Raw genomic sequence first — 23,925 nt, 5'->3', positions numbered from 1 at the left:
TGAAATGTCACAGAGATTCATATGAAATGAAATTACCCCTTCCTCGTAGCTTGTTGCTGTCCCAGCTAATCCCCTCTCTCTTTATTAAACATATCTTCACCATCTGCACTGGCCAAAATGTTTGACACCTTGCAGGGGAACTCTGGCTTGACTGATGTCCACGGCCAACATGATGTGCTTTAGGCACATACTTAGGATTAGCTCAGGGACAAAAAGAGGATGAATAATCCATTAACAGTAATAAGCAAGTGTATGTATCAATGGCACGAGAACATGGTTTCAGATGCAGAAACTGCATGAGAGAGAGAGAGAGAGAGAGAGAGAGAGGAGGCACATCATGAAAATACTTACAGATCCACAAATCCCCCCCACTCCCCAGCCCAACTTCACAATACAGCATAATTTCCATATGCACATTACATCTGGAAATGATGTTTCAGTCTTTGCCTATCAGCCTTTACCAATGCAGAAATGTCATTTCCAAATCAGCTATGACAAAACAACTGGACCTTTGTGATAAGATCTTAAGAACACAAGAATTGCTTTGCTGAACCAGATCAAAGCTCCATCTAATGCAGCATTCTGTTTCCAACAGGGGCCAGCCAAGTTTTCTCCAGGAAAAGGGGTGGCAGCAGTGATCAGGCACTGACTGAGGGCTCATACCTCTTTGGCCTGAATCTCTAAGGTTAGCGTGAAATGACAGGTTCAAGCTGTATTCACTTAGGCTCACCTGCATAGTCAAGAACCCTCCAGAAGGGTCTCTGATCACACATACAGAGTCTACGCACATAGCACTGTTCAGATCTCCAGCTAAACCTTAAGAGTTAAGAGGATGGGGACAAAAGTGGTATGCTCCTAGCCTTCCCCATGAATTCAGTGAAGATGCTGTTGTTCTTGGCTTTGGTTAATATGAAAACAATGAAGGTTTTACACATTACCATTGATCAGGTCAGGAGAGTGTTGAAGAATGTTGGAAGTACTCTATTAGGATTCAAAATATACATCCCCTGACCACCTGGAAAGGAAAACTTCAAGTTGGTACGGTTGCCATTTCAGCGCTAACATTAGTTATGAACATTGTTCTATAGCTGAAACCTTTCCATGCAGTAAGAAAATAGGTTCCTCCGGTTATAATAATAATAATAATAATAATAATAATAATACATGTATTTATATACCGCCTTTCTTGGTCATCAGATTTTGAAGACTGGTCAGAGTAATTCATACTAAAGCATCAGCACAGTTTGAAGTAAAAAAAGTTACAGACAGACAAAGTTAAACTTAACAATACTACCAGCTCTACTTACATTAACATACCAAGCACATGAATACATATCCGTTTATATTATTACTTATTAAAATGATCAAGTCCCAATCTCTGTCCTGCCTTTTACACTTGTTTGTTTGGACTGAGAGACAGGGCTTTTTCAAGGGTGGCACCTCATCTTGGGAACTCTGTCCTTAGGGGTATCTTCCAAACTTCTTCATATGCTTTTAAGTGGACAGTGACCCCAAGCTGTTCTAAAAAGTGTTTTAACTGTTATTTTTTGCTGGAAATGTTGGCACAGGCTGCTGTTCTCCTGCTTTCATTATTTTAAACTGTAGCCATATCTAACCATTTAACATATCCAGGCGAAAAGACCATGGTTGTGTAAAATCCATGTTGTTAGAAAGTCCAGTGTTTTGTTCTGTAACCTTTTCAGAACTTCATCAGGGAAACGAGCCTAGGCAGGACATGTTGCTAGAGAGAAAGTCAGATACGGCAGTTAAAAATATATAAAAATATGTAGTCATGTCTGTTGTCTTATTTATTGTTGCTAGTTCCCTTTGTTTTATAGCAGGGGTGCCCAAACCCCAGCCCTGGGGCCATTTGTGGCCCTCAGGGACCGCCAATCTGGCCTGCGGGGAGCCTCTAGTCTCCAGTGAGCCTCTGGCCCACCAGAGACTTGCTGGAGCCCATGCCAGTCCGATGTGACTGCTCTCAGCACAAGGGCCAACTGTTCAACCTCTTGTGCAAGCTGTGGGCTGAGGCCTTCCTCTGCTAGTTGCTGTTTCATGTCTGAGAAGCAGTAGCGGCAGCAAAGTAAAGACATGCTTTGCTTTTACAGGCCTTGAGCTATCACGAGATCTTCATTCATTCATATAAATTCCATTTCTAATATATTCATTTACATAAATTTATTCAAATTTTGTAAATCTTATTCAAAAGATGTAAATTCTTTTTTTTCCCTGACCCCTGGCACAATGTCAGAGAGCTGATGTGGCCCTCTTGCCCAAAAGTTTGAACACCCTTGTCCTATAGGAAGGGGTATGAATAGTTTTAATAAATTTCCTCATTCTAAATGCAGGTATAAGGAGAGCTTTCTTGGGTGTAAGCAGGTGGGGTGGCTGTGGTACTTTTCCACAAACAATGACGGTGTGGTTCTGGCTCACCTGTCTCCCCCACACTGCACATCTCTGTTTACTATGTAAACCACTTTGTGAACTACTCCTGTTGAAAAGCAGTATAATAACAATAAAGAAGAAGAAGAAGAAGAAGAAGAAGAAGAAGAACAACAACAACAACAACAACAACAACAACAACAACAAATTGCCAGATTAAAGAGTGACCACCCTATATTCCTAGCCAGTGTCACAGCTAATGATCATGTAGCTCAGTGCCAAGCTCAAAATGTTGCCCCAGAAGTTATGTCACAACCGGAAGTGATGTCACACCCGGGCTTTATAAAAAGTGAAAATTGGGAGCAACCCACATCCTCCCCCCAGCAGCTCACCACCCACTTGCTCTGCCTCCCCCCAGTCAGTGGCATAGCTAAGGCATCTATCTGCTACCTGGGGTCAAAGAAGATTTTGTAGTTCCCCCTCCATGACAAAATCAAATTTAATTAATTAAGTAAATAAATAAAAAGTTATTGGTTCCATGCGGTATCATTATAACCTCTCATTGATACTCAGAACAATCAGTCTCCTAGGTCCGTTTGGAGTTAAGCAAATCCCGTTTTTGTTCTGTAAAGGCAGTTGTGTTTTCATTTTCTGGTTAATTGGCCATAACGTTTGATAGAAAACAGATATTCCAGTGCTGTTTGTTGCAATCCATTCTGCATTAAATTACCTTTCCAATGATATATAACATGATGGTATTATTCATACATACCAAGATTTTCACAATTTTGGTCACTAGTATCAAACTCAGTTTATTGCCCCCCAAAGCTTGATGACTGCTGCAACTGCTACCCCTGCACCCCCTTAGCTACGCCACTGTTCATAGTCTCTCCCTAGGACCTTGGGTCTTTCTGCAACAATCTGCATTATGAAGCTGCAGAAACGCATATGTGAAGCTCTGAGAGGACAAAATCTGCCAGTGCGCTGCCTTAGGCAGCCACCTAGGGGTAAGGCTAGACCTGTCTGCACCAGAGGTAGTCTTCAAATGAAATGAGCCAAGCTAGGGTTTATTCCTTGCCATCTATAAACATGTAAATAATTTAATGCCAAATACCACCCAGATGGCCTAATGCAGACATGCAGGTTAACTATGAAATTAAAATGTATTTGAACTACTGCCCAAACTTTTCTGACTGATTACTTTGATCTGATGAAAAACGCACAGTCCCTGGGTGCCACCGTTTTCAGGGGCGTCGCACACTGTCCTCCTGCCATCAAACACTACCCAAAATTTGTGAACGGAAGCTGCCAATTAATTTGGGGTAGCGTGCCTGAGGACTGCCTGATAACACTGAACCCATGAATATGCTGAACAGGCACCAAACATCTGGCTCGTGACACTTTGCACTGAATTAAAAATTAAAATATCTGCCAGAGAATAATGTTTCCAACCTCATTCTAGGCATATATGTACACACCAATGTGTGTTCAGGTTAAGAACAGGTATACTGTAGTGCAGCAAATTTTTTCTTTTTCTTTTTATTGAGAAGGGGGGGGAATAAGGAGGATCCATTAATAACAGCCAATTTTGTTTTGTTTAAAAAAGACAGGTTCCCTTCTACACCCAATACCATCAAAAATACATAAAGTTGATTTGTTTTAGATAACCCGCTTTCCCTCAGATTAGCCAGACAAAGAGCATCTGGTTTAAGTAAAGACCATCATGTGCCCATCTGTAGTAATGTCACATGAGGATTAGCCTTATCTGACATTTTAAATGAATGCATGGGGGGGGGGGAACGGAGAAGAGTAAAGTAGCACAAACTAATGGAGCATGGTTCTCAGGAGCTGGTGGCACTCAGCCTTAGAGCTGTGGCTGATGAACCCCTAAGCAAGAATGAACCCCGAAGCAAGACAGTCAGCTCGACAAGCACAAGGGAGCCCCAGTGACAAAACAATGGGAAGCAAACAGGCAAGTTCAGCATCTGTGTGAGTTGAGCAGCAGGTTGAAGAGGCCATGGTAATAACAACAGCTCACCTCTTCAAAACCAAGCTCCTGAAAATAAAATACAGCAGTGGTTCTCAAACCTTTTAGCACCAGGACCCGCTTTTTAGAATGACAAAGTGTCTGGACCCACCGGAAGTGATGTCATTGATCTCGAAGAAATGTCATGGCTGGAAGTGACATCATCAAGCAGGAACATTTTTTACAGACTATAATCCTATCCAAACCTACCCAGGAGTAAGCCCCTCTGACTATTATTGTTATATACATAGTAGCCTGTTAAAAGTACAGATCTGTAACATTTCTCCAAATGCAGTCACATTTACTTACATACTTAGTGCACAATCCTATCCTGAGCTGGAACAAGCAAGCCAAGAGACTTGTGCTGTATCCAGAGCAGGATAGGGGCCCAAACTGGCTCAGCCAGAGGTAAGGGAAAACTTTTCCCCTTATCTCTGGGTAAGGCACCTTGGCCCCATGGGTCTCCTTGAACTTGCGCCACCTCCTGAGGAGGCGCAAGTCCAAGGAGAGCGGAGTGGCTTGAAGCTGCTCCGAACTCCTCAGGAATGGGGGTTGGGATCCAGCATAACCGCCCCACATACTTCCCTGGATGGTGGCACTTTAAAAGGGCCTTCTCTCATGACCTAAGGGGATGAGCCAGAGTGTATGGGAGTAGGTGGTATCTACGATACCCTGGCCCCAAACAGGATAGGGCTTTAAAGATCAAAACCAGCACCTTGAATTGAACCTGGAAACAAATAGGCAGCCAGTGCAGCTGCTGGAGAACTGGCCCGACAGAGCTGAACCGCCTACCTCCAGTAATTACCTGGGCTGCCGCATTCTGCACTAATTGCTGTTTCCAAACTGTTTTCAAGGGCGGTCACATAGAGTGTGTTACAATAATCTAACCTCAATGTCACTGTGGCATGGATCACAGTGGCCAGGTCTGCACAATCCAAGTACAGCCGCAGCTGGTGCACCAGTCAGAGTTGAGCAAAGGCCCCCCTGGCCATAGCCACCACCTGGGAATCCAGGAGCAGTCCAGGCGGATCCACTCCTTTGGGGGAGTGCAACCCCATTCAGTGCAGGCCAATACTCCAGCACCTGCATTGAGGATTTCCAGACCAGGAGAATCTCTGTCTCATCCAGATTTAATTTCAGCTTGTTAGCCCTCATCCAGATTCCCACCGTCTCCAGATAGCACTCCAGGACTTCAACTGCCACCCCGGAATCTGGAGGAAAGGAGAGACAGAGCTGGGTGCCATCAGTATATCGATGGCACCCTACTCCAAATCCCTGAATAACCTCTCCCAGGGGTTTCATGTAAATGTTAAAGAGCATGGAGGACAGAACTGAACCCTGTGGCACTCCACACCTCAAGGGCCAGGGTGTTGAATTGGCAACCCCCCAGCACCAGCATCTGGGACCGATCCTCTAAGTAGAAGCGGAACCACCGCAAAACAATGCCCCCAACTTGGCCAATCAACCCAGAAGGATACCATGATCAATGGTATCAAAAGCTGCTATTGAAAGCTGCTGTTGGTCCAGCAGGACCAACAGGGACGCATTCCCCCTGTCCAGTCCCTGGTGTGGGTCATCCACCAAGGCCACCAAGGCAGTTTCCATCCCAAAGTCTGGCCTGAAACCAGTTTGAAAAGGATCCAGATAATCATAGCATAGTAGCATCAAGTCTAATATATTAAAAATAAAATTGAAATGAATGGAGACCTACCAGGAATTGGCTCGTGACCCACCTAGTGGGTCCTGACCCACAGTTTGAGAAACACCGAAATACAGAAAAAAAAACTTAAAGATCAAGTTTCCAAGTAAACAAGCTATAAAAACCCTAAAGAAAACTAAAACAAATGCACAATAAATATGAAAGTAGAAAGCCAGCGGACGAGTGAGTGCTTTCTAGCATACTGCCCAAGTCCCCATATGTATGACTCTCTGCCTGTTGGGAATATGTTGTGGTTATGTCCTTGGTGCAATGAGTTCTTGGCTTTCAGGGTAGTTTGTTCCCTTTAAGCTGAGGTAGCTGAGCAGGAGACACTGAGAGAGGCAAAGAAGTATGTGGATGAGACCTTCAGGGAGGTGATAACTCACAGAGCCATCCTGTTCCCAGTCTGACAGCTACTGTCGTCGTTTATAAGAGTCTTGGTGAAGAAAGACATCATTTTGAGGAAGGCACCCATTCCTTGGATGATTACCCATATCCTCTCATGCTGAAGATAGTCCTCCAGTGGCAGAGGACTCCTAGCAGTGGGTGATTCAGTCATTGGATATATATAGAAAGAGACAGACCGCATGGTGATGGCTGCCTAATAAAAAGTTTGCAGAGGTCATTCATCATCTAGATAGCCTGATCAACAGTTCTGAGGATGAGACATCAATGACACTGAAAAATGTAGTCAGGCAGTCCCAGAAGGAAAATTCGGGTTGCTAGGTAGGATGCTGAAGGCCATGACTTCCACAGTAGCATTTTCAGAATGCTACCTGTTCCATATGAAGACCAGCTAGACAGGCAAAGCTCAAAGGTCTCAATGTGTGAATGAGATGGTGGTGTCAGGAAGAGGAGGTTGCATTTTCCAGGTGCTAGAAAACATTTTGGGACACGTCAAGTCTATCCAAATAGGATGTGTTCCATCTGAACAGAAACGGAACCAGACTGCTGGTGTGTAGCGTGTGTTCCATCAGCATGGCAGCCCAGTAGGATTGGCTGTAACAGTGTAGTCCTATGCTTCCCGAAGGCCACTGTGGAAACAGGATAGTAGACTATATGAGCCTTTGGCCTGATCTGGTAGGGCTTCTCTTATGTTCTTATGTCTTAAGTCCATGTATTATGGAATCCCCAAGGAACATCAATCCTTCTTGCGGGAGAGTCTTCCAGGAACCCCAGCATATAATATCTCAGGGTACCTGTGTCACCTCTCTAAAATGGCAAGTCAAGCAGGGTTCTGTGCAGGCAGGTAAAAAGGTTAGCAAACATGCAAGATCTAGAGAGGACTAAGGGCCCAATCCAGCCCCCTGCACGCCAGCTCACCGCTGGCGCGCACTGTCACAATCATACAATAAGGTATGTTGGTGAGCCTTACCACAGGCTCAGTGACAGAGCTAGCCCAGTGCGAGCCTGCGCTGGGCCAGCTCTGGCATTGGGCCTGCGGTCTGTCACCTGGCGATCCATGAAAAGTGCTGGGCAGCAGAGAGGTGAGACAGGGCGGGGGGAAGTGGAGAGGAGGCATTCTGGGGAGGGAGAAGGCCAAGGGGAAGGTGTGGCAGGGGAAGCAGGGCAGCACTGGCATCGCTAGGGGGTGCGGGGAGTGCGGGCCACACCAGGTGATGCGCCAGGGAGGGTGATGCTCCCTGGGGGGAGGATGCGCTAACTTCGCTGGGTTAGCTGCCACATCATGTCATACACCGCTGGATGTAGAATGACCAGTGGAGTGCAGTGCAAAAACAGAATTGAAATTGCTCCTTTCATTCAAAGGTTATGGCCAAAAAACCGGAAGGAAAAAATGCATGGAGCCCTATGGAAAGTGAAAGTGAGCCATATCGTGCGTTTACTCGCGAGTAGGCACACTTACCATAGTCCGTCGGAAAAGGCAGGCGGAGAGGAATCCAACAACACCTGAATGGTCCCAATCCAATGAATGCAGTCCCCCAAAAACACCCGAGAAGCTCCCCCCTCCCAGCTGTGAGTCTGAGCCTGAAAATAAGCCATGTGGCCGTGTTTACTCACAAGTAGGCAGACTTGCCTTAGTCGAGGCAGGATGAGAGGCTCCAAGGACATCAGAATGGTCCTCAACCAATGAGTGCAGCCCCCAAAAACACCGGAGAAGGAGGTTCCTCCCTCCCAGCTGCCTCCCTCCCAGTCTATGGAGCCCTATGGAAAGCAAAGCCGCCTCACAGTCGTGTTTACTCCTGAGTAGGCAGACGTGCCTTGGCTGGTGGTCAGGCCAGGCAAAGGGGAATGTGAGGACACCAGAAGGGTCCTGATCCGATGGAGCTGCTCCAAAAGGCAGCCTCCCCCCCCCCCCAAAAAAAAGAACAAAAAAGAGGCTTGAATGGTAAGGGGAAAGTTTTCTATTTTGCACTTGTGAAGCCAGGTGGGTCTTTATTCTGATGTGCCTGAAATAGAAGAACTTTCAACTGGGCACTGGAAATCTCACTGATTCTTTTTTTTTTTTTTGGGGGGGGGGGGGTGTTATTGCAGGCTGACTACAGAGTAAGCTCCATTGACAACTATGGGACTTACTTCAGAGTAGACATGCATAGGATTGGGCTCACAGGGTGCAATCCTACCCACACTTTCCTGAGAGTAAGCCCCATTGACCACAATAGGACTTTGAAGTATTCCATCCACTTGGAGGGACAGGACTGGCTCCCCCTTATTTAATTATTTTATTTTAATTTAATTATTTATAATTATTTATTTTAATTTGCTTGATGATGTCACTTCTGGCCATGATATCACTTCCAATGGATCCTGGACAGATTGTCATTCTAAAAAGTGGGTCCCGGTGCTAAAAGTTTGAGAAATGCTGCAATAAGTTGTTAGTAAGTTGACACAGGGGTGTATGTGTGAGAGAGAGAGAGACTCTACAAGTTTTCAAAATCACTAAAATCAGAATTTGGAGGAATAAGACCATCATGTTATATATCAATCAATGCGTAATTTCATGCAGAATGCAATGAAACAAGCCACATTGAAATATCTGTGTTCAAACAAAAGGTACAGCCAAAAAACCAGTGGGGATGGGCCAATGGTACATCACCACGCCCACCACCTGGGGCGTTGCCCCGCCCACTGCATGGGATGACGCGCAGGCCTCCTGCACCGGGTGATGCGAATCCTAGTGACGCCACTGCAGGGCAGGAGGGGGTGGGACCAGTGGAGCTCAGCTCCGCCAGATCTGGAGCCCCATATCAGGATACGTGGCCCGACGCAGGACTCCTTGATTCTGCACCAGCTAAAGAGCTACAGCAGGATCAAGTAGCCCCATTGCAGGGCAACTTCCCTTACCCAGGGGAAGGGGACAATCGTCCCCTTCCTCTGAGGAACTGCCAGTGGCTGCCTGGCATGCTCAGGTCCCACAATAGCCATTTTGGTGCCGCAGGAGACTCATGCACCGGACAGCTGCCCACCTGCCACAGAGGCCTCAGAAATCTGCATACAAAACCTGTCCACATTTCCCAAGAGGCTCATTAGACAGCCACTGTGGCCAATCAGATATACAACTGATCAGGTCAGAAGCAGTAAAACAAGAAGGCCAGAGAGATTCCAATTATTATGGGATTCAATCCTGAGGCCTGTCAACCAACAAAGCAAGATCTGTTAACCAAAGTTAACCTATGCAGCACCTTTTAAATGCAGTGATTTATAAGAACATCACATCATTAAAACACACAGACACAGCCTAGTATAGCACACACATGAGAGGTGCAAAACCCATGAAATTAAGTGTGATTGTCATTTGACCTTTATTCCTAACTAGACTATTACAAACAATATTAAAGGTAGTTCTCTGGTCAGAGATGCAGCAAATGAAGATTTAGCCTGATCTTCAAGGCAACACAAATGTTGCTAAAGACTGTACGAACGTGAGGAATTACTAATCAAAGCATTTTCTTCCAACAGGATGGTCTAGGCTGTGCACCAAGCAATCTTGCTCAGGCTTTTGGCCTAGTTAAATTTCCCTGAGTAAAGAGAAAAGTTTGTCAAATGTAACATTGTCAAATGTAAGGAGCACAAAGTTAAGACTTCTTGCTCAGCTAAGCAGCACAGCCATATCATAACCAGGATGAGGTGTAGGAGGGAGTAAAGGAGGGCAGGGAGGGACAGATTCAGAGAGAAAGAGGCGGACCAGTAACAAAACCAGAAAACCACCACCCTTTTCCACGACATTAATGATCCCAGTTTGCAAATCAGCTTGCTACAGCCAAAAACCAACCTGGCAGCCCAACAGACTTCTGTGATTTCTCTTTGAAAGAAATTGTTCTTACATTGGCTGGTAAAGGCAGGGAAATATACACCATGTGATGACATCACAATACAGACTACGTTTTACCACATGATAGAAACAAGGACTGGAGGAACTCAACATAGGGCTTTAGCGCATAGTTCAGCCCTCAAATGGAAGGGTGGCCTTCAGGGGGTGGTCGACTGCAACATTGGTTAATATAGGTGAATATATATATTCACCTGCCCATGGCACCCAGCCCATGCCACCCTGAGAGAAAGCCTGCCCATGCCACCCTGCTATGCCACTGTAGTGGGGGTGGGGCAATGGCACAGATCTGGCACAGGCACACTGGCACTGTCCAAATGAACCCAAAAGGTAGGAGAAGTGAACTAGTACTGTCCTACTCTCATCATCATACAAAAGGTATGGACAACTTCCTTAAGACAGCGGAAAAAAACTTGTCTACTACAGGCTACCTCTCCATGATGGCTGTTATTCATCATTGTGGGACACACTGATTACATAGGCCTACAAAATTGAGGGCCAGAAACGTTTCTCCCAAACTTTATGGTGGTTTGATATGAATTTGGGGTGCCGATTCAAAAAATGGCATCCGTTTTGCCCTATCACATCTAGTTTTGGAGATATATTATAGCCTCATTAGTGAATGGTTCAAGCAGCTTCCTCATGAGGAAGCTTCCTTCCGTAAATGGAAGTCTTGCCCTAATGAGGAGAATAAAAAGGAACATAAACTGTGGCAAAAGAAATGTAAGAAGGTGATATGGGAGGCCAAGCGAGACTATGAGGAATGCAGGGCCAGCAACATTAAGGGGAATAATAAAAGCTTCTTCAAATATGTTAGAAGCAGGAAACCCGCCAGAGAAGCGGTTGGCCCTCTGGATGGTGAGGGAGGGAAAGGGGAGATAAAAGGAGACTTAGAGATGGCAGAGAAATTAAATGAGTTCTTTGCATCTGTCTTCACGGCAGAAGACCTCGGGCAGATACCGCTGCCCGAACGGCCCCTCCTGACCAAGGAGTTAAGTCAGATAGAGGTTAAAAGAGAAGATGTTTCAGACCTCATTGATAAATTAAAGTTCAATAAGTCACTGGGCCCTGATCGCATCCACCCAAGAGTTATTAAGGAATTGAAGAATGAAGTTGCAGATCTCTTGACTAAGATATGCCACTTGTCCCTCAAAACAGCCACGGTGCCAGAAGATTGGAGGATAGCAAATGTCACGCCTATTTTTAAAAAGGGAAAGAGGGGGGACCCGGGAAACTATAGGCCGGTCAGCCTAACATCTATACCGGGTAAGATGGTGGAATGCCTCATCAAAGATTGGATCTCAAAACACATAGACGAACAGGCCTTGCTGAGGGAGAGTCAGCATGGCTTCTGTAAGGGTAAGTCTTGCCTCACAAACCTTATAGAATTCTTTGAAAAGGTCAACAGGCATGTGGTTGTGGGAGAACCCGTGGACATTATATATCTGGACTTTCAGAAGGCGTTTGACACGGTCCCTCACCAAAGGCTACTGAAAAAACTCCACAGTCAGGGAATTAGAGACCAGGTCCTCTCCTGGACTGAGACCTGGTTAAAGACCAGGAAACAGAGAGTGGGTGTCAATGGGCAATTTTCACAATGGAGAGAGGTGAAAAGCGGTGTGCCCCAAGGATCTGTCCTGGGACCTGTGCTTTTCAACCTCTTCATAAATGACCTGGAGACAGGGTTGAGCAGTGAGGTTGCAAAGTTTACAGATGACACCAAACTTTTCTGAGTAGTGAAGACCAGAAGTGATTGTGAGGAGCTCCAGAAGGATCTCTCCAGGCTGGCAGAATGGGCAGCAAAATGGCAGATGCGCCTCAATGTCAGTAAGTGTAAAGTCATGCACATTGGGGCAAAAAATCAAAACTTCACATATAGGCTAATGGGTTTTGAGCTGCCTGTGACAGATCAGGAGAGAGATCTGGGGTGGTGGTGGACAGGTCGATGAAAGTGTCGACCCAATGTGCGGCGGCAGTGAAGAAGGCCAGTTCTATGCTTGGGATCATTAGGAAGGGTATTGAGAACAAAACAGCTAATATTATAATGCCGTTGTACAAATCTATGGTAAGGCCACACTTGGAGTATTGTGTCCAGTTCTGGTCGCCGCATCTCAAAAAAGACATAGTGGAAATGGGAAAAGTGCAAAAGAGAGCGACTAAGATGATTACGGGGCTGGGGCACCTTCCTTATGAGGAAAGGCTACGGCGTTTGGGCCTCTTCAGCCTAGAAAAGAGACGCCTGAGGGGGGACATGATTGAGACATACAAAATTATGCAGGGGATGGACAGAGTGGATAGGGAGATGCTCTTTACACTCTCACATAACACCAGAACCAGGGGACATCCACTAAAATTGAGTGTTGGGAGAGTTAGAACAGACAAAATAAAATTTTTCTTTACTCAGCGTGTGGTCGGTCTGTGGAACTCCTTGCCACAGGATGTGATGATGGCTTCTGGCCTGGATGCCTTTAAAAGGGGATTGGACAAGTTTCTGGAGGAAAAATCCATTACGGGGTACAAGCCATGATGTGTATGCGCAACCTCCTGATTTTAGAAATGGGTTATGTCAGAATGCCAGATGCAAGAGAGGGCATGATGAGGTCTCTTCTTATCTGGTGTGCTCCCTGGGCATTTGGTGGGCCACTGTGAGATACAGGAAGCTGGACTAGATGGGCCTATGGCCTGATCCAGTGGGGCTGTTCTTATGTTCTTAAGCTGCTTGAACCATTCACTAATGAGACTATACTATATCTCCAAAACTAGACATGATAGGGCAAAACGGATGCCATTTTTGGAATTGGCACCCCAAATATACCCAGGAATTGGTGTAACATTTAAGGAAGCAAAATTTGTGTTGGCCTGTGTTATCAGACCACCGTACTCTATAGTCCTGATGTCAGCTTTACCCCTGATTTCAATATATACAGAAATCTACGAGACCTAAATAATCTCGTAGACCTAAATAATTAAATATGTCCCTGAGGAGAGGTTTCACTCTGTGCATATGAGAAGGTACAACACATGTCTGTATGAAAAACCCATCACACATTTTAATGCCATCGTGTTCCTGTTACTAGGCAGAATGACACTAATGACTACATTTTTTAAATGTGTGTGAAGCATTCTTTTATAGCACATGCTGTGCTGGCACCATTGCCCAACACTGAGATGCAATTACTTTTTGTAGTTGTTGTTGCTGAGGGCCAAACTCTAACAAATTAAATTTAGAGAAGGGAAATAGGCTTATATGCAAATGGAATTAAATGCTGACACAAGGATAAAGCAACACTGGATTTAAGCAGAGAGTGTTCCTAACCAATCACTAAATTTAAAATTGAGGTGACAGATTCATCCCTGCTATTTCATTGCCATCCACGGAGTTACAAAAGTTGGCCCAGTATGTTTTTAATAGTCTTGATGCAATGAAATTAAGCAGATAATCAAAACAAATTAAAAAAATAATTTCATAAATTAAAATCCCTGCATCAAGGAAATGACTTATTAGCGTGCAAGTGATAGAAAAAAACAGACATTTGTGCCAAATGTTGATCATGGACCACATGTTGTAGACCTCCAAATCCAGAGCTGCGCCAACCCATAAGCGTATTGTCTGTAACAGCCGATCCCAAATGGGAGTTCAAAGACAAAACAGTGAAATATGGAATAATACTTAACAATAACATTTAGCATGTATATACTGTAATGCAGTGATTCTCAAAACTATGGGTCAGGACCCACTACATGGGTCACAAGCCAATTTCAGGCAGTTTCCCCATCCATTTCAATATTTTATTTTTAGTATATTAGATTTGATGCTACCATGGTATGTGACTGCATTTGGGGAAATGTTACTGATCTGTATTTTTAACAAGCTACTATGTATATGCTTTTAACAATGATAGTGAATGGGACTTACTTCTGGGTAAGTATGGGTAGGATTGCGGATTGTCAAAAATTTTCCTGCTTGATGATGTCATTCTAAAAAGTGGGTCCCGGTGCTAAAAGTTTGAGAACCACTGCTGTAATGAATTTCAAGCGTTGCTTCAAATACATGATCTCAATAATCTTCCAAGCCCCCTGTAAGATTGGCCAGTAAGTAGAATAACCATTTTACCAGGAGCAATTACCAGCAGCCCTGGATGTAGGCACTCCCTAAAATAAATTAGCTTATGCTACTTTTTATACTTTGCTTACTAATGTTTTACATAAAATTCAAACAATATCATTGTCAGATGGTTACAGTCCAGTGCTATATGTGTTGTCATGTGTTTTTTCACACTTGAATGGTGGAGATTGCTTTAGGGAGCGAGGGGGGGAGTTGTTTGATAATAAAATGCAGTTGCAGGACTGTCTTGCTCAGTGTTGGCAGACAAGGAACAATTGAGGATTTTTGGCGCTCCCGTACCTTTAAAGGTTTCCTGTGTGTGGATCCATTTTATTATTTTCTGTTAATCACAGCTGAGTGAGCAGTGATTAAGACTTTCTCAGCCCAATCCTAACTAACTCCCATTGTGGTGCTGCATCCCATGGAGGAGTTTCAGCCTCCAAAGACCTCCTCAGGGTAAGCCCCTGTTGGCTCAGCAGGTCTACTCAGACCCATGGACCCATGAAGGCGGATCTGGCCCAGGAAGGGGTTAGGATTTGGTGGGTACCATGCCACCAAACCTACCCCTTGCCCAATCCGCCTTCCTCTCCGCCCCATCACCACCCCGTTCTGCTCCCCTCCCTCTCACCTCCCTTCTACCACTCTTACCTCCAGTGGTGGATGTTTGCTGCCACACTGTGCTGCTGTGGCCACTCACTGCTCTCAGCTCACTCCAGTGGGTCATGCTTTGCAACTGCTGGAAAGCGCATTGTGCCATTGGAACGCTTGTTCCAGAGGCACAACAGGCTAGTAGAATTGGGCTGTCAGTTGCCCTTCAAATTGCCTCAATCACCATGAATATCCCCATTGTCTCATTCCCCTCTGACAGAGCAAAGGCTTTAATTACTGGTTTCCTCATTATTATTTTAGCTGTTCATCTTTTATAGCAAAATAGCACTATTTTGCTACAGAAAATGAAAAGAACAATGATGCAAGGAGATTGGTAATAAAAAGCTCCTCCCCTCCCCCATGTGCAAGAATAGTGCAGGTTTCAAACTCCCTGAGAGTTTGAAAACCACAGCCCTACCCCTTACTGCAGGTTTCAAACTCCCTGAGAATTTGAAAACCGCAACCCTACCCCTTAAAGGGACAGGGAACCTTTACACGAACTGGTGGGTTGTGACCCACCAGTCTGAGAACCACTGCCATAGGTAATTAATTCATTATGCTTTGTGTAAAAAGTATTTACTTTTTGCTTGCCATGAATTCACCACCAATTAGTTTCATGGGATGGCTCCAAGTTCAGATATTATGAGAGCTGGTTCTCTCTGTCACTTTTCACACCATTCGCATGTGAACCGCTTTTGTGATCCCCTTTAGTCATATTTATTTTCTAAATTAAAAAGCCATCAACATTTTAGCCTTTCTTCATAAGGAAGGTGCTCCAACCCTTCTGGATAATTTTTGTTGCCCTTTTAATGAATTTTTTGCCATTCTACTACACGCTGTTTGAGAGGGGTCAGCCTGAACTGTACACACGTTTTGTGCATCCAAGAGTGGATTGTACTTTAGCTAAAGCCATTACTTTCTCTATCATCATCATTCTCAACATCCTTCCAAGCACTCCTATGGATGCTTCTACAGAACAACTTTCACAGTTTTCGGTCTAATTCACCATTAACCCAATAACATTTTCTGCACACCTTTTTCGTAACAGATATCGAAGGACCCGATAAGGAAGAAGGCGTACTGCTGCCATTCTATTCCAAAACCTGCATTTTTCACAGCCAAAAAGCACTGCGGTGGTTTCCAATACCTAATGCACTCCCTCTGCAACGGCAATTAAATTCACACCATTCTGGAACTGACCAGAATTTGGCAAAAAATTATATTGTTGTAGATAACATATTTCCATAGACATGAGCTAATTATAATTTTGAATCCTAATATATGGTCCAGCTGGCATGTCCTTCTGTTGTCTGAAGGCAACGATCCCCACTTGAGCACCATGAAAAATCACATTTTACTGGATAGGTGCGTGTTTTTTTTCTTAAATTGTGACTAATAACACTTTGGCCCATAGGAAAGCCTCTGGTCTCGTTCCATAAGAGAGGAGATAACTCGAGAAGGAAAATGGCATCGTGTACATGCATTTCGTCACTGCAAGCCTTTCTTTCTTTTAAGGGCGGCTCAGACTCTAGTGAGGAGAAAGAAAATCGGTCAAGCAAGGGTTTTGTGACTCACTCAGCCCTGTGCAATTAAGAGGCCATTGTCAATTTTAAGATTGTCATAAATCCATTGGAGAATTTGAGACAATTCACAAAACAATTATGACAGAATGAAAAGTGGAGATTGCCCAATGTGCTGAAATGAAACCCAGCTCACTGAAATAAGACACTGGGGTGGGGGTGGGGGAACACTCTCAAAATATGTTGAGAGAATAAAAGGCATATGGAACAGATTGATTGTGAAGTCATGGTCTTTTAATAACAAAGGTTATTTGGCAGGCAAGTAGAGGGATTTGCCTAGCTCTGAATGACATTTGGCTAAGTGCAATAGGTCCTTTTTGCATCCAATTATAGGGTAAATGGGGAAACCTCCACAGATGCTTGGGGAAAACAGCTGCATTGTTTTGCCCACTCTACCTGAAACACAGCAGCAAATAAGCACAACCTCTCTGCGTTTTAATTATAGGTCTGGCTGCATTGACGCAGTATCACAGTTGGGCAGCATCTGCAATGCCAAATACATTTGTATAATTTGCATTGCAGTTTGATGTACAATATTTCGACCGTCACCTGGACCTGGAGTATACTGCACATGCATTTATTTCGGAGTGATCACAGGCTTTCGGGGGGGGGGGGGAGAAAGGGTAACAATAGGCCAATTTCTAACTCCAAATGCAGCAGCGGTGGAATGAGTTGTGCCTTAAGCAAGTCACAGAAATAAGCTGCAATTTCAGTAAATGCAAGCTGAAAACTTTTAGGCACATGCAGAACTGTGAGACTGCTAATGAAGGTGGTTTCTGTGGATTAACGTCATATAACAAGTGTGGGTTACTGGACTAGCCTTAAGAAATGTATCGCCTTCAGTCAAGTCCCTTTGGATAACAACCTTATTAAGGTTTCCACCATCAATGCACACCTCATTAGCATTCACTGGTTTAATCTGAGCCAGGTTCAACAATGTGTTATCATCACAAAAATTGTGCAAGGGCTCAAAGCCCAATCCTATACAAATCTGCTCTGAAGTAAGTCCAACTATAGTCAATGGAGCTTACTCCCAGGTAAGTGTGAATAGAATCACAGCCTCAGGCTTATCCAGAGTCCATGTGCACTGGCTTACCGCCAGCAAGCACAGTTACAAATGTGCCGTAAGGCATGTTTGCAAGCCTTAACATGAGCCAGCACCAGAGCTAGTCCAGCGCGAGCTCACACTGGGCCAGCTCCAATGCTGGGCCCGCATTCCACTATCCGGCAGTCACCCTGACCACATGGCAGCAGAGAGATGAGAATGGGTGTGGGGGGAGGCAGGAAGGAGGCACTCTGGGGCGGTGGGAGGTGGGGGAAGGCAGGAAGAGGGCAGGGAGGAGGTGCAGCAGGTGGAAGGAGTGCCATAGAATTGAGTAGCCCTATTGCGGGACTGCTTCCCTTACCCAAGGGACAAATGTCCCCCACCCCCAAGGAGGTGGCGGCAGCTGCCTGGGGCGCGCTGGGTGTCATGGCAGCCATTTTCGCACCACAACAGCCCCGCACACCAGGCAGCTCAGGATTGGGCTGCCTGTCCCTTAAAACAGAAAATGGGTTATTAATGTAATGTGCATCTTTCAGTTTTCCATCCTTTGTGGGTCTTGCTACTCCTGTTCTACAAGGACATTCTCAAACACAGAGTAGAGAAACTATTATATATGGTAGTCCCCACTCAGAATAGTATAATTCATCTTTTAACTAGGCTTGTATGACCAGCTAACACAACTAGGGCTGTTGTGAAAAGCAAACCATCCACCATAGGAGACACACTGCCACATGTCTGCAATAGCAAGACACTACAAATAGTTTTTAAGGGTACCCCCATGTATTTACAACATGCTCGCTTTGAAATTAGAAGTTAATTCATGTAAGTAAATAGAAAAGGGCCTTCTCAAGGTGATGAGGCTAATGAGGTGATATGGGGCAGATCTGACTTCCACCCCAAATGCATCCATCATTTTGTACATGGGGTGAGGTGCAGGATGATTTTAGGAAAAGTTGAGTGCACTTAAATCCCCTTGAAACCAATGGGGTTTCACAATGAAATAAAGCTGATAAAATGATGGGCTGTTTTAGGACTGTAGAGCAGAAGAGCTGAGGGCAGGATTACCCGTACATTTGTTGGCGAGTCAGCTATTCTGTTATATTCTTTTTATTTATTTGTTTGTTGTATTAAGTGAATTTACAATCCACCTTTCCATTTACCATGTCTGGAAGCTGGGGACCAAAGTAACACCAAATATAACTAAAACGATCAATAAAATAAGCCATAAGTGGGGGGGAAAAACAGAACACCAGGAACCAAAAACTGTAAAATAGGTCAGCTAACCATAATACTTTCTTATTTTTTTTAAGTATTTATAGGCTTAAGTCTGGAATACCTTGATTCAATAACCTTGGGGCTGTTACAAAAAAGGGAAATCAAGGACTAGGTAACATCTGAATAAAGAAAGATCTGCTTGTAGCCATGCTGGTAGGCCCCAGTGTCAGACCTCAGCTGTATCCAACCTTAATTAGTGCATACCAAGCCTGGGAGAACTGTGGAGGAGGTTGCTTCACAGGGCCCTCTGATATCGTACCAAGCTACCAAGTGGGCTCCAAGGCCAGCTTGATTTACAACAGTGTTCAGCTGTGAGTGTCTCGGGATAGGAGGGGAGATTCCACCATGAGTAAGGAGGCTTGTGGCACGTTCACCCCTAGAATGTTCGGCTGGCACCGAGTTCTGATTGGTGGATGGGTCAGGAGACCTATAAAGGTGAGGGAGGGACGCTTATGCGGGGCTGACTTTGTCTCTGGCTAAGGGGGCCTAAGATCCCTGACCACCTTGGCAGGAGTGAACCCAACTTGACTGCAGCAAGATGGGCTAGATCGGAATTTGGAATGCTAAGACTTTGGTGAGTGATAGTTAGAGTTAGGAGGTAGTTGTTATTGTTTTATTAGACTGAGTGTTGTATTGTAATGCTATACTCTTTGCCTAAATTCCTAAATTTTAGACTATGCAGTGCTGTCTGTATAACCCAGCTTTAAGCCTTTATGCAATAAATCCTACTTATTACAACTGACTGGATTATTGGGATTGGAAGAGAGTACAGGGACTGGTTGTGGGAGGCAATCCAGTGTGACCGGGGTGGGCCCTGGAGACCCTGTACGGGAGCCTACTCCTTTTGTTAAGCTGAGCCCAAGGGGGTATAAGCTGGAGTACGACTCAAGGGGGAGGGTTCCCCAAATTTATCCTGGCTATCAGGAGTGGAAGCTCTGCGGTTTAAGAGCTATTTGGCAATCTGCCTAGGAGAGATCTGCGGGAGCTCAGTGACCATAAGGGTTTATGGCTACTTGATCACCCGGAGGGTAATAAAAAGATTACCTGGCTATAAAGGAGTGAGGTCTGATTTCTTTCACAGGGGCCACCACCAAGAAGCCTGTTCCATGATGGTCTCCAACTGTAATAAAAGATGCAACCACAGAATATTATCTATGTTAGATCTTAAAGAGCAGGACAGTATATGTGGAACAAGATATCCCCTGAAGTATCATTATATAATTTTAATACTATGTACTTTCAAAAATGTTCAGAATCAACAGACCACAAATGCCCCATGAAATTCTCCTGTAGTTACCAGGAAGCCAATAATGCTATGACAGGGAAATATCTGTCACACTCACTGCAGTAACCGAGACTGAGAGTTTCTACCCAGCACCTGATGTGGATACACAAAACCCAAGTGACTTTCCATGCAATATGCTTTTGCCCCATACTTTCTTTCATATGCGTTCCTATGGTTTATCCAATTTCCTCAGCAGTAATCAAATTTTGTGGACAACTGCTGAATCGAAAGAGTAAGAACCACACAGGAAGCAACTAACCACAAAATGACTTTACATAAGAACATAAGAACAGCCCCACTGGATCAGGCCATAGGCCCATCTAGTCCAGCTTCCTGTATCTCACAGTGGCCCACCAAATGCCCCAGGGAGCACATCCTGGTGTCCTCCCTTGCATTGGCATTCTGACATAGCCCATTTCTAAAATCAGGAGATTGCACATGCACATCATGGCTTGTAACCCATAATGGATTTTTCCTCCAGAAACTTGTCCAATCCCCTTTTAAAGGCATCCAGGCCAGATGCCGTCACCACATCCTGCGGCAAGGAGTTCTACAGACCGACCACACGCTGAGTAAAGAAATATTTTATTTTGTCTGTCCTAACTCTCCCAACACTCAATTTTAGTGGATGTCCCCTGGTTCTGGTGTTATGTGAGAGTGCAAAGAGCATCTCTCTATCCACTTTATCCTTCCCATGCATAATTTTGTATGTCTCAATCATGTCCCCCCTCAGGCATCTCATTTCTAGGCTGAAGAGGCCCAAACGCCGTAGCCTTTCCTCATAAGGAAGGTGCCCCAGCCCAGTAATCATCTTAGTCGCTCTCTTTTGCACCTTTTCCATTTCCACTATGTCCTTTTTGAGATGTGGCGACCAGAACTGGACACAATACTCCAGGTATGGACTTACCATCAATTTGTACAACGGCATTATAATATTAGCCGTTTTGTTCTCAATACCTTTTCTAATGATCCCAAGCACAGAATTGGCCTTCTTCACTGCTGCCGCACATTGGGTCAACACTTTCATCGACTTGTCCACCACCACCCCAAGATCTCTCCTGATCTGTCACAGACAGCTCAGAACCCATTAGCCTATATGTGAAGTTTTGATTTTTTGCCCCAATGTGCATGACTTTACACTTAGTTACATTGAAACGCATCTGCTATTTTGCTGCCAGATTGGAGAGATCCTTCTTTAACAGTAGAGATAGTTGGAGGCGGTGAGGTACAGTGCAACAGAAATAAGCGTTAAACCCTCTAAAAGGAAGAGAAGTTGCCTCATGGATGAAACTAGAGGGATTCAACATCCGTGTCCATACACATCACCTCAGTCATTGCAATTATCTTTTCTCTCCCCCATAAGCGAGCTCTCTAAACGATACGTGGGTTGGCAAAACAGTTCTGTAATCTTCAAAAGCAGTCCTAAAACTGACACCTAGTGAGTCATAACTTGTGCAAAAAAAATATGCATAAAATATTGATTTCATTAAAAATGTTAAGGACTACTTAATCCAACAGCATTTTATATGTGTGCATATTTATTTCCAAATTTGCATATCTGTTTGCATATATCTTGTAACGATGAATGTTAATTATACTTTAAAAATCACTTATAAATTGCAACCAAGTCTGTTGTATGAATTTGGGGCCGGGGGCAGGACGGGTGGGGGGAGGGAGAGGAATACATTCAAGTACCATTAGTTAGAAATTGCTATTTAAGGCACGAGAAAGCAAAACTCATATCAGAAAAATATTGAACTCTTGACAAATAAAAAAAAATCCAGCAAGAGTTATTAACTTGGGTAGCTCATTAAGCACCTTCTGGTAAGCAAAGCACAAAGCATGCCTAAGTACCCTTCACTTTACACAGCAAAGATTGAGATGAGTCAATAGTGACCACCCAGTATGTTCATTTTCACTATCAATGTACTACGCCGCGACTTTCCATTCTCCATGTCACCTTGGGGTTCTACTGTAAATATCAGAAGAAAAGGGGAGGGGCAACCAGGGTATTTGTAATAATCAATAAGCACACTCTTATAAGGAAGCTTTCAAGATGCCCGTTGTCAAATGATGTAAGCCGAATTACACGCTAATTGGATTCGAAAACTGACTCTGAGTAATTTAAATGAGGAGCATTAACACAAGGTCATCTCCAAAATTGCTTCCAAAAAGAGGCCCAAACAGAACAATAAAATGCTAGGTCATTGGAGCATTTTTATTTCTCCTTCGTCTATCTTGACAATGCCAAGTGGCGTGAAAAAAAAATCCACTGTACCAAACTTCATAACACAGACTGATTAAACGTTGCAATTTAAACAACGGCAAAAAACGAGCTGAAAAATGTATGCCATTGTCTTCGCTTTCTCCATATTCCATCTTTTATTTAATGTTAATATTTGTAAATTGCACCTCTTCTAAAAAAAAAAAGCAAAACACAAACACGAGCATAAAAATGACAGTCTCGACAAACAGAAGAGGCAGTCATTACCAGGAAAGAACACCAACAGCCATTATCAAGTGCCAAACAAATGAGATTGCTTAAGGTTATGCCAGTGGTTCCCAAAATGTGAGCTGTGGCTCCCTAGGGAGCTATAGAAACCAGCCAGGGGAGCCACAGAATCCTCATGAAAGAGCCTCCCCAATACAGTGTATAGGACTGCAGCCCTAATGGGAAGCCACAGCCAATGGTCTAGTACAGGGGTGCCCAAACCCTGGCCCGGGGGCCACTTGCGGCCCTCAGGGCCTCCCAATCTGGCCCTTGGGGAGCCCCCAGTCTCCAATGAGCCTCTGGCCCTCCAGAGACTTTCTGGAGCCTGTGCTGGCCCAAGGCAACTGCTCTCAGTGTAGGGCAACTAGTTAAGCTCCGCTGCTTGCTGTTTCACATCTGTGATGCAGCAGTGGCAGTGATGGAAAGGCCAGCTTTGCTTTGTGCAAGGCCTTTTATAGGCCTTGAACTATTGCAAGACCTTCATTCATTTATATAAGTTCCATCTCTAATATATTCATTTATGTAAATTATGTAAATTTATTCAAATTTGAAATGTAAATTAATTCTTTTTTCCCCCGGCCCCTGACACAGTGTCAGAGAGATGATGTGGCCCTCCTGCCAAAAAGTTTGGACACCCCTGGTCTAGTAGGTCAAGGGAACTGCCAGTTGAAAAATATTGGGAACTTCTGGGTTATGCCAATCTTCAAAAACTTAAATTTGCTATTACTAAGTTAGCTGTTAAATTTGAAAATTTGTTGTTACTAAGCCCAATCATGAGCTGCCCAGTCCGCGGGGTTGCAGCAGCCCCCAAAATGGCTACCGCTGCATCCAGTGTGCTCCAGGCAGTCTTTTGTCACCTTTCCCCAGGTAAAGCAAGTAGCCCCGCAATGGAGCTACTCGATTCTATGACGACTTGGAATGCCTCCTCCCCGCCTTGCACTACACCCCCACCTACCTCTCCGCTGCCCAGCAGTCCGCGTGACTGCCAAGCAGTGGAGGCCCGGTGCTCCACCGGTGCTAGGGCCCGCAAACGTGCCTTACAACACATTTGTGACAGTGTACCTCGGCAGTGAGCTGGCACACACTCTTTAGGTATTGGGG

The sequence above is a fragment of the Tiliqua scincoides genome, chromosome 4 (genome assembly GCF_035046505.1).
Source record: "Tiliqua scincoides isolate rTilSci1 chromosome 4, rTilSci1.hap2, whole genome shotgun sequence".
Taxonomy (NCBI): Eukaryota; Metazoa; Chordata; class Lepidosauria; order Squamata; family Scincidae; genus Tiliqua; species Tiliqua scincoides.
Note: the sequence above shows the minus strand (reverse complement) of the source record.